The sequence below is a fragment of the Motacilla alba genome, chromosome Z (genome assembly GCF_015832195.1).
Source record: "Motacilla alba alba isolate MOTALB_02 chromosome Z, Motacilla_alba_V1.0_pri, whole genome shotgun sequence".
In the NCBI taxonomy this organism is placed as follows: Eukaryota; Metazoa; Chordata; class Aves; order Passeriformes; family Motacillidae; genus Motacilla; species Motacilla alba.
Genome location: NC_052046.1, coordinates 890,710 through 901,176, shown reverse-complemented (window position 1 = coordinate 901,176; position 10,467 = coordinate 890,710). Strand labels below are relative to the sequence as shown.

Below are 10,467 nucleotides of genomic sequence, written 5' to 3'. Positions count from 1 at the left end.
CTGCGAATGGCGAGGGACGACCGGAGCCCCGCGCGGTCCCTCCCCGGAGCGGGATGGGGGGACCGATGCCGGGGGCGGCTTCTCCCCGGGATGGCGAGGGAGGGGGGGACCCTGGGGCGGCTCCTCCCGCGGATGGCCGGGGGGGAGCCGACCTCCGCAGCGTGTTTTCCCGGGGATGGCGAGGGATGCCCGGAGCCCGGCGGTGCCTCCCGGGGCTGGGGGGGTTGGCGGCGGCGGCCCCGCCTCCCGCAGGTGCCGGCGCGGCGGGGGCCGGGGGTGACGTCAGGCGGGGCGGGCGCGGTGCCGGTGCCGGTCGGGCCATGGCGGAGCCGAGCGCGGCGGCCCCGGTGAGTGCGGCGGCCCCGGCGCTGCCCCCGAGCCCCTCCGGGCGCTGCCGCTGAGCGGGGGCGGGCGGGGGGAGCCGGGCGGGGGCGGGCGCGGCTCCGTGCCCGGTGCGGGACCGCCCGCGGGAGCGTCCCCGGGAGCGGCGCCGGTGTCGCCTCGTCCTTCCCGTGGCCCGGACCCCCGTGGCCGGAACGGAGGGATTCGAACCGCCGGGAGCGCCGGCTGGCTGCGTGCGAGGGCGAGCGGAGGCACCGGCATTGCTTCTCCGCTGTTCGACACGGGCTCGGTGCGTCTTTGTGTGCCCTGTGGGCTTGCTCGGGCGCCGTGCCCTGTCTGTGTGTCCGTGCCTCGCGGGTCTGTCCGTGCCCGTGTGTCTGTGTGTCCGGGCTGCGTGTGTTTGTGTGTGCCCTGTCTGTCTGTCTGTCCGGGCTGTGTGTGTCTGTGTGTGCCCTGTCTGTCTGTCCGTGTGTGCCCTGTCTATCTGTCTGTCCGGGTGGTGTGTGTCTGTGTGTGCCCTGTCTGTCTGTCTGTGTGTGCCCTGTCCATCTGTCTGTCCGGGCGGTGTGTGTCCGCGCGTGCCGTGCAAGTCCACGCGTGCTGCGTGTGCCCGCGGTCCCTGTGGGTCTGTACCTGCCCTGTGCGTGCCCCGGGGTGTCCCCGTGAGCTGTATCCATCCAGGATATCATGTACCTATGGCTGTATCCATAGGTGCCCTGATGGGCTGGACCCGCCCTGTGTGCCCACACGCCCCCTGTGAACGGGGTCTGTGTGTCCCACTCGTGCCCCATGGCCATCCTGGTCCTGTGTGTCCCATCCTGTGCAGGTCCTGCATGTCCCACTCGTGCCCCGTGGCTCTGCAGGTCCTGTGTGTCCCACTCATGCAGCTCCTGCGTGTCCCACTTGTGCCCCATGGCTCTGCAGATCCTGTGTGTCCCATCCTGTGCAGGTCCTGCGTGTCCCACTTGTGCCCCATGGCCATCCTGGTCCTGTGTGTCCCATCCTGTGCAGGTGCTGCATGTCCCACTCGTGCCCCGTGGCCATCCTGGTCCTGTGTGTCCTACTCGTGCCCCATGGCTCTGCAGCTCCTGTGTGTGCCCCACGGCTCTGCAGGTCCTGTGTGTCCCACTCGTGTCCCATGGCCATGCAGCTCCTGCGTATTCCATGGCTGTGCAGGTCCTGTGTGTGGCCCTTGGCTCTGCAGCTCCTGCGTGTCCCACTTGTGCCCTATGGCTCTGCAGCTCCTGCGTGTCCCACTCGTGTCCCATGGCCATGCAGGTCCTGCTTATTCCATGGCCATGCAGCTCCTGTGTGTCGCCCATGGCTCTGCAGGTCCTGTGTGTCTCACTCATGCAGCTCCTGCGTGTCCCACTCGTGCCCCATGGCCATGCAGCTCCTGCGTGTCCCACTTGTGCCCTGTGTGTCCCTCCATGCAGCCTCGTGGGGTCACACAGCCAAACCCCGTGTCGGCATGCCTGGCGGGTCCCCAGAGCCCTTCCCTGTGCCCAGAGAGAGAAAATTGCTCCTGTCCCTCTGCCCCGCTCCGAGGCAGGCTGTGCTTGCTCTCGGTCGGGTTTATTTCGTCTCACCTGAGCCAGACCCTCAGCGGGAGGTGGCAGGTGGTGACAATCCAGGATTAATGGCCTCGGACATGCCTGGCGTGTGGGGAAGGTGAGTTTGGCTGGGGACATCCCTGCCGGGCTGCTGTGGTGCGAGGACCAGGAAGGGGGAGGCAAACCTACCCCTGGCGTGGCAGTGGCTCCGCTGGGCTGTCCCCACACGGCTGCCCAGGGGAAGCCTCCTCCCCGAGGCGTGGGGCTGGGCAGGGGACAGGGTCCCCAGGCTGCGGTGTGCGTGCAGAACTCAGCCTTTGCTGGGTGTCTGAGGTGTTGGGGTGCCTCTGCCTGCCTGGCTGTGTGCCTGGGGACGTGGTGGCCACAGGAGGGGATGTGCAGGGTCCAGGGTTTCCCTTGTCCAGGCAGCTGGCTCGGTAGTGGACACGCAGAGCTTGGCTGCTGCCGAGGGACAGGGTCTGTCTCTGCAGCCAGCTCTGTGCCGCTGGCTCCTCGCAGTTAATTAGACACGACTAATCCTATCTGGCGCTGGGAACTTCCCAGCAAACCAGAGTGCTCTTCCCTCTCCTGGTCTGAGCAGGATGACAGCCTGGTGCAGAACGAGGCCTGGGGACAGGGACGTCTTCTTCAGCCCCTTGGATGTGATCGGGGGTGGCAGCTCAAACCTGCAGTGCACTGGCCTTGCACGGCTGGACAGGTGTCTGTCAGGTGGAAGGTGACAAGCCCCGTGGCGGTTTGTGGGTGAAGGATTGCAGGGAAAAGGAGGTCAGGGCTGTAATGAGGCTATTGCGGGAATAAGGGCCGGAGCTGGACTTGCGAGGATAAATCTCACACCCAGCAGGTGAACATCAGCATTCCCCATCCCTACAAAAGAGGAGGGGGCTAAGGGACGCGATAATCCCCGTTCCATTGATGCCCTTGTGCCTGGGAGAGCGATCAGTGTGTGCCCTGCCCTGGCCTTGGAGCCAAAGCAGAGCGGAGTCACTTAGGGATATGAGTCAGAGGCGGGTTTATCAGTGCCAGGTTAATGCTCGGTGATCTTGGAGGGCTTTTCCAACCTGAACGAGCCTGTGACTGTGATTCACCGCAGTCCTTTCCCTCCTGCAGCTGAGCCCAGCCTGTTAGTAAGGACTGATAAAACCCGAAATCCCGATCAAATGATGCGCGTTTGGAAAGAACGACGTCGATCTGGGAACATCACCACCAGCCTCCCACTCCCCAGGCCGAGTCCTCCATGCAGAGGGTCGTGTTTGTCTCTTCTGCACGCCGAGAACAGAGTCGGGAAGGAGCTGGACTAGCTCCTCACCCTGCTCCTGCCCCCTGGGTGCTGGGCTGCCAGGCAAAATCTCCAGAACGGGCATTCTGGGCTGGAATTACCCCTCAGATTTGTAGGCTGCGTGAGCCAACTCGCTTGTGGCTGGAGCTGCCTTAGTGGGTGCTGTTTGTTTGCCCTTGCTCAGGGCCCTAAAAGGGTCTGTTCCGAGCTGTCCCCCATCAAACAGGGGGGACAGGCACCTCCAAACGAGGCTTGTTTCCCTCTTCGGAAAGCCTCATAATGCAGGCCAGGCAAATGCCTTTCCGGGTGCTGGTTCTGATTTGGATAGCTGAGCTTGAGAGGTCTAAATTTAAGCGAGATTAATCTCGCCCGGCGCTTGCAAACCTTGGTTTTCAGGCTTTCCGCCTTGATCTTTCCTTTTTTTAGCATGACCCTGCTGTTCTCCTACCACTCAGGACTCTTCCCAAGCACAGAAAACGCTCCTGAAACTTTCCACACCCCCCCCCCCCCGCCCCCCAGGTGGGAGGTGTTGCAGAAATGCAACTGCAGGGAAGCATTTGCAGCTCATCCTCCTCGCAGGCAGCAGAAGCCCGGGTTAAACAAGCAGCCTGTTAATTTTGTGTTAATGGCTCTGAGCAACGGCGAGTCCCCCTCCCTCCACCCCCTTCCTCCCTACCTCGTGCCAGCATTTAATTGCTCTCACTCTGGAGAGATGCTATCTCATTTCAAGGTTGAACTTATCTAGTTTTGACTTGCGGGGGGGGGATGTTGCCGTGTCCTTGTCGCGGAGGTCACTCGGAGGTCACTCCCTGCTCCTTGCCCGCTCCTCAGGAGCCCGAGGGTGCTGTCCCCTCTCCCCGCGGGGTTTTTGTGGCACCCTCGGGACGTGGCCGGTGTGGCCCGGGTGTCTTCTGGGCGCAGCCTTGGGTGTGAGCTCGCTTTTTTGGCTCCTTAGGGACCGCGCCCTCAGGGACCACCCGCTCCGGCTTTGTGCTGATGCCTTAGGCGGGAGATGCTCCGTGCTCATCCCAGACCTTTCCTGGCCCTGAGGTCTCTGTCCTGGCCCCACGCATCTCCCTGCGACACAAACCCATGGTCTGTCCGACGGTGACACCTCTCGGAGGTGATTCGGGCCACCGACCAACCAACCATCCGTGAGTTCCGTGAGTTTCTGCGGCTTTTCGTGTTGGAGGTCTGCATGTAATACAATCCAGGGAAGGAGTCAGGGATGGGGCTGGGCAGTGACAAAAATCCCCGAGGAAGATGCTTGGATGCTGTTTCTGCGCGGGGAGCAGCCACGCCGGGGCTGTCTCAGCCACACCTGCTGTGAGATTCATCCTCAGGGTGTTCTGTGCTCTGGAGGAACGTGGGCAAACACTGTGTCGAGGCAACAACAATGCCTTTAGATAGATAATAAGCCTCCTTAATAGACCTAATTCCAGGAAACTCAGCTGGCTGGTTGGAATTGTATTTTTAGTCTCCAGTTCGTGTATTTACCTGAAATTTCTGTCCTGCTGCTCTCGCTGGAGCTGACCCCGGGTTGCCTGCTGCTCCTGCCTTTTACCCAAATACTCTTGACTACACAAGGTTTCCACAGGTTGGTCTGAAAGTGCTTTATTTTGGCAGATGTCCGGCAGCACTGAGATTTCTGTCTTCAAGGGGCCTTGAGGGGTCACGAAGGGGTTTTAAAGCAGGTTACCCAGGGGGCAGGTGGGAAAAGCCCTGCTTTGGCACAGCGGGGTGCACGTGGTGGTTGATCTGTGGGCTCCCCTGGTCCTCTCAGGCAACTGCTCCGTCAGCTTTACTGATGGGACCTAATAGTGAATCTGGCAGATATCTAATCCTCCACTCCCGGCATGCTTAAAAAGCGCCTTATTTTTCAATTAATTCTGTTAGCCGTACAGATTTAATGGATTCCTTTAGAGGTCCCCATCAGTCACCAACACTTTTCCAGGGCCGTTTCTCTCTCCTTTCCTGTGCCTAGAAAGATCACGTTCCCATGCATCTCCCACCTCTCATTTTCGCCGGAATGGCTTTTTCATTATTTGAATCCCGCTGCTTTTCCAGGTTTGTGACTTTTTGGGGTCTTTGGTAGAAGCTTTAAGCAGGTTCCTTGCTTTCACTGATGCCAGCGACCGCTCTGGGCTTTTTTAAATTTGCCCTTTTGAAGTCATACGCTGCCGCCGTTATTTTGGGCTCGCCGTTCCCGTGAGCAGCAGAGCAGCAGAAGGAAACTATAACAGAAGAAGACTTGCATCAGACATGGCAGTTCATTTTGGCCTCGTCCCTGTCACGCAGACCTGCTGCCACTCCACGGACAATTAACGCCCAAACGTGACGCCTTCCTTGTGCCAGCAGCGACTTCTCATCCCAAAGATTTGTGAGCTCCCCGGGCCTGGTAGCGGTTACTCATGAGTTGTTTGCATGGTGGCGTTTTTATTTGCCCCCCTGGGTGTGTGGATGTGATGGATGTTGGCCAAGATGTCCCTGTGCACGTAGAAGAGTGAAACTCGGTGCTTGAGGTGACTGTCTGATGCCTCTGAGGAAGGAAATCACACGCTCCGCTTGGTAGAGCTATTTTGGCACGCTGAACTCTTCATTTGTGCCTCGATGTCCTCCTGCTGCTCCCCCAGGTGACCATGGCACCCCTCAGAGCTGGCCAGGTGCTGCCCGGAGGCCACCGAGTGCTGCCCCAGCCCGGCTGAGATTAAACACTGATCTGCTTCCAGGGCTTTCCAGGCAGGATTGCCTGTGAGGATTTACAGGAGCCGATTTCAGCACGGCTGAAAGGTGCCGGGGTGACCTTGCCATCACTCCCTGTCCCGGGGCTGGATCAGCAGCGGGACCAGCTCCCAGATCTCCCCACTGAAAGCTTCCCCTGGCTGGGAGGCTGCGGGGGGAATTAACTTATTCCTGCAGCACTTTCCACCCGAGCCGAGCCTGTCTTTAAAAAGCAGCCGGCGTGGTTGTGCTTGGAACAGGCGGCTGGGTTTCTATATTATACACAGCGCTCAGCTCCGTAGGAAGCCGGCCAGCCCACGCCGCTGCCGCAGCCCGGAGCCGCCGGCTCTTCCCGGCTCCTGGGGCGTTCCCAGGAGGCAGGGAAGGAGCAGGGAGCTCTGCGGAGCGCTGGGTGTGTGCTCTGCTCGGGGGACCAGCCACCCTCACCGTGTGCTGAGCCCCGGGCTGCCTCATTCACCTGCCTGACCTGCCCGGTGAGCACCCAGCTCCTGCTGCCCGAGCCCTGAATCCCTCCTGGCCAGCCATGGGCACTCCCGGTCCCTGTGGACTCCCGGGAAAGTGGTTTGGCCGTGTTTTACAGCCCCCCTGAATTCAGGGAATAGCAAACCATCCCCCCGAGCCGAGTCCTGCTGGTGTCCATCTGTCCCAGCTGCCCGGATTTATTTGCGCGATTTAATTCTTGGCTACACCTGATTTTACAGCGGGATTAATTTCATGGCAACTGATACACCTGCAACAATTAGCTGTGCAAACCAAGATAAAAGGCCAATCAAATTTCATGCTCTGGAGTGTAGGCTGCTCCCAGCTGGAGGCTTCCTAAGCCTTTCTGAAATCCCTCCCCAGAGGAAGCTCTGCAGGTCATCTCCAGCCCTGAGCGAGGCTTGTTCCTCTGTGAAATGAGTGAAATGGGGTTGGGGAATGCAGCAATGAGCTGGGGAGGCTGAGCCTTTGGGAACAAGGCTGCTCCCCTTGCCAACGTCACAGGCTGGGGACGGTGTGTCTGGACAGTGCTCAGGTAGAAAGGGACCTGGGGGTGCTGCTGACAGCCGGCTGAACATGAGCCAGCAGTGTGCCCGGGTGACCAAGAATGCCAATGGCTCCTGGCCAGGATCAGGAATGGTGTGGCCAGCAGGAGCAGGGAGGTCACTCTGCCCTGTGCTCGGCTCTGGTGAGGCCACACCTCGAGGGCTGTGCCCAGCTCTGGCCCCTCAGTTCAGGAGGGACATTGGGACACTGGAGAGCATCCAGAGGAGGAATGGTGAGGCCACACCTCGAGTGCTGTGCCCAGCTCTGGCCCCTCAGCTCAGGAGGGACATTGAGACACTGGAGAGCATCCAGAGGAGGAATGGTGAGGCCACACCTCGAGTGCTGTGCCCAGCCCTGGCCCCTCAGTTTAGGGGGATGTTGAGAGGCTCGAGTGTGTCCAAAGGAGAGCAGTGAGGCTGGAGAGGGGCTTGGAACACAAGCCGTGTGAAGAACGGCTGAGGGAGCTGGGGGTGTTCAGCCTGGAGAAAAGGAGACTCAGAGGTGACCTTGTCACTCTCTGCAGCCTCCTGAAGGGTGGCTGTGCTGAGCTGGGGTCGGTCTCTTTCTCCAGGCAGCACTGACAGAACAAGAGGACGCAGTCTCGAGGTGCACCAAGGGAGATCCAGGCTGGAATTGAGGAGGAAGTTTTTCACAGAAAGAGTGGGCAAATCCTGGAATCATCTGCCCAGGGAGGTGGTGGAGTCACCATCCCTGGATGTGTTTAAAAACAGCCTGGATGTGGCACTGGGTGCCATGATCTGGTTGAGGTGTTAGAACATGGGTTGGACTCGATGATCTTAAAGGTCTCTTCCAACCTAGAAATTCTGTGATTCTGTGATTCCCCTGGCTCTGTGATCCCCCTGGGGGTGTTCCCAGCCCCCAGGCCGGGTGCTCTGGCAGCTCTGGAGGCAGGCCCGGGTTTGCAGCCAGGCTGGAAATCCCCCTGTGCGGGCTCTGTGCTCCACTGAGTGCCCCTGCCCCCGCTGTGGGACACGGAAAGTTCTGAACCATCGCAAACCGCCTTTGGGTAAAGGTAAATTAAACCCTTTCCCCGGCTGCGAGGGGCCAGGGCAGGGAACGCCGGGGTGGAAACAGGTCCCGGCTGAAAATGACTCCAAGGACAGAGGGTAGGTGCTGGGCTTCTCGGGATCAGATCCATCTGGGACCGCTTCCAATTGAAATGAGATCAAGGAGAATGGGACGAGGGGGGGAAAAAAAGGCAGTTGTCTGTGCGTTTCTGCCGGGATCGCAGCGTGGAGCTTGGCTGGGTTCAGCGCCGGGCCCCTCTCCCCACGGGTGCCCAGTGAGGTTGGTTTGCTCCTGGTTTTGCTCCAGGTTGCTGTAATTCCCGCCCTGCGTCCCAGGAGTGGCGCTGGGATGGGCGGGTGAGGAAGGGGCTGCACCCTCTGGGGGTCGGAGCTGTGCTCCTGGGACCTGAGCCAGGGAAATTCATCAGGTCAGGGATGTGCTGGAGCTCCTGAGGCCCGAACCAGGGGGAATCCTGGTCAGAGGAGAGCCACAAAGATGATCAGAGGATGGCTGGCACAGCTGGGGCTGTTCAGCTGCACCAGAGAAGGCTCCAGGGACACCTGCGAGCCCCTGCCAGGGCCTGCAGGGGCTCCAGGAGAGCTGCCCAGGCACTGGGGACAAGGCATGCAGGGCCAGCAGCCAGGCAATGGCTTCCCAGGGCCAGAGGGCAGGCCCAGATGGGATATTGGGCAGGAATTGCTGGCTGGGAGGGTGGGCAGGCCCTGGCCCAGGGTGCCCAGAGCAGCTGTGGCTGTCCCTGCATCCCTGGCAGTGTCCCAGGCCAGGCTGGACAGCGCTTGGAGCAGCCTGGGACAGTGGCAGGTGTCCCTGCCCATGGCAGGGGATGGGGTTGGATGAGCTTTGAGGTCGGTTCCACCCTAAGCCGCTCTGGAATTCTGTCACTGGTTGGCATTTATCTTACAAGCAGTGGATCCGACCTGTACTCGGGCACCTGTACCCAGGAGACTATTTCAGATAATTTTAGAACTGCAGTTCTTTTGCTCTCTGGGAATTCCCCTTTCTCTGTAGTTTTTTGTTTGTTTATTGGTTTTTTTCTTTTTGATGTGAGGTTGTATCAACTTGAGAAAGGCTTTATCCAGAGCTTGCAACGAGCAGGCCAGGCTTAGTTCCCTTCCACAAAACCTCCCAGGCCGAGCGTGGCCGAGTGCAGGAATGCTGTAAATTAGCAGGAATGATGTGTTCTAAGTGAGGCAGTGAGCAGGCACGGCCTGTCCTCCTGCCCAGGAGAGCTGGGAGCTGGGAATAGTGGCCAGGGAGCTGCTCCCGGGGGAGCCAGAAAGGGAACTCTTGGGAAGCAGAAATGCCTGTGGGATGGAGAGGGGTCTTGTAGCTCCTGGAGTCGCTGCTGGGCTGAAAGGGGTGCTGCAGCTCTGGGGCCAGCTGTGCAGCAGCTCTGGGGCCAGCTGTGCGTCCAGCTGTGCTAGCACAGGGCTGGGGTGTGCTCCTCTCTCCCTCAGCCTGTGCCACCGAATCCTAAACTTCAGGGAGCTACATTTCAGTGCAAAACTGTCCTTTCTCCTTATCCCCCCCTCCGGGCTCTCTCTACAGCTGATGTCAGCTTTGGGTGCTTTGGGGGTAGAGTCAGGGAAATGTGAAATTTGGTGAGACTCCTTTGGGAAAGGGAGCTTGGAGAGGCTGGTGGTGACCATGAAGGGATCGAGACGCGCACGGTGCCATCTCTGGGTCATCCCCTTTCTGCTCGAGCAAGGGCCAGGGAGGTCACAGAGGGCATCTTGATGGGCTTTATACTTGCCAGAAAATGCCATTTTCGATATTCCAGACTGAGGGCTCGCCTCACATTCCCAGCCTGGTTAGGCAGGGGCTTGTCCCGCCTGTTTGAAAAGGACACAAAACCGCCGAGGGTGACAAGGCGAGGGTGACCTGCCCCCAAAATCCCTGCTGGCCACACCAACCCCAAAATCCCTGCTGGGCACACCTGCTCCCAAAATCCCTGCTGGCTGTACCTGCCCCCAAAATCCCTGCTGGCCACACCAACCCCAAAATCCCTGCTGGGCACACCTGCTCCCAAAATCCCTGCTGGCTGCACCTGCCCCCAAAATCCCTGCTGGGCACACCAACCCCAAAATCCCTGCTGGCTGTACCTGCCCCCAAAATCCCTGCTGGGCACACCTGCTCCCAAAATCCCTGCTGGCCACACCTGCTCCCAAAATCCCTGATGGCTGTACCTGCCCCCAAAATCCCTGCTGGCCACACCAACCCCAAAATCCCTGCTGGCTGTACCTGCCCCCAAAATCCCTGCTGGGCACACCTGCTCCCAAAATCCCTGCTGGCTGCACCTGCCCCCAAAATCCCTGCTGGGCACACCTGCTCCCAAAATCCCTGCTGGCCACACCAACCCCAAAATCCCTGCTGGCTGTACCTGCCCCCAAAATCCCTGCTGGGCACACCTGCTCCCAAAATCCCTGCTGGCTGTACCTGCCCCCAAAATCCCTGCTG

General features: G+C 60.0%; 1 protein-coding gene across 3 annotated transcripts in view; it reads left to right on the top strand.

Moving 5' to 3' along the window:
* Positions 1 to 386: 386 nt before the first annotated feature.
* Positions 387 to 10,467, top strand: part of MAPK4 (mitogen-activated protein kinase 4) — a 54,911-nt gene continuing 44,830 nt past the window's right edge. Inside the window, exon 1 of one of the 3 annotated variants that reach the window (XM_038125214.1) lies at positions 387 to 631. The gene's annotated coding sequence lies outside the window, so the exon portion shown is untranslated. The remainder of the gene's footprint in view (positions 632 to 10,467) is intronic. The other 2 variants (XM_038125215.1, XM_038125213.1) reach the window with 2 other exon arrangements.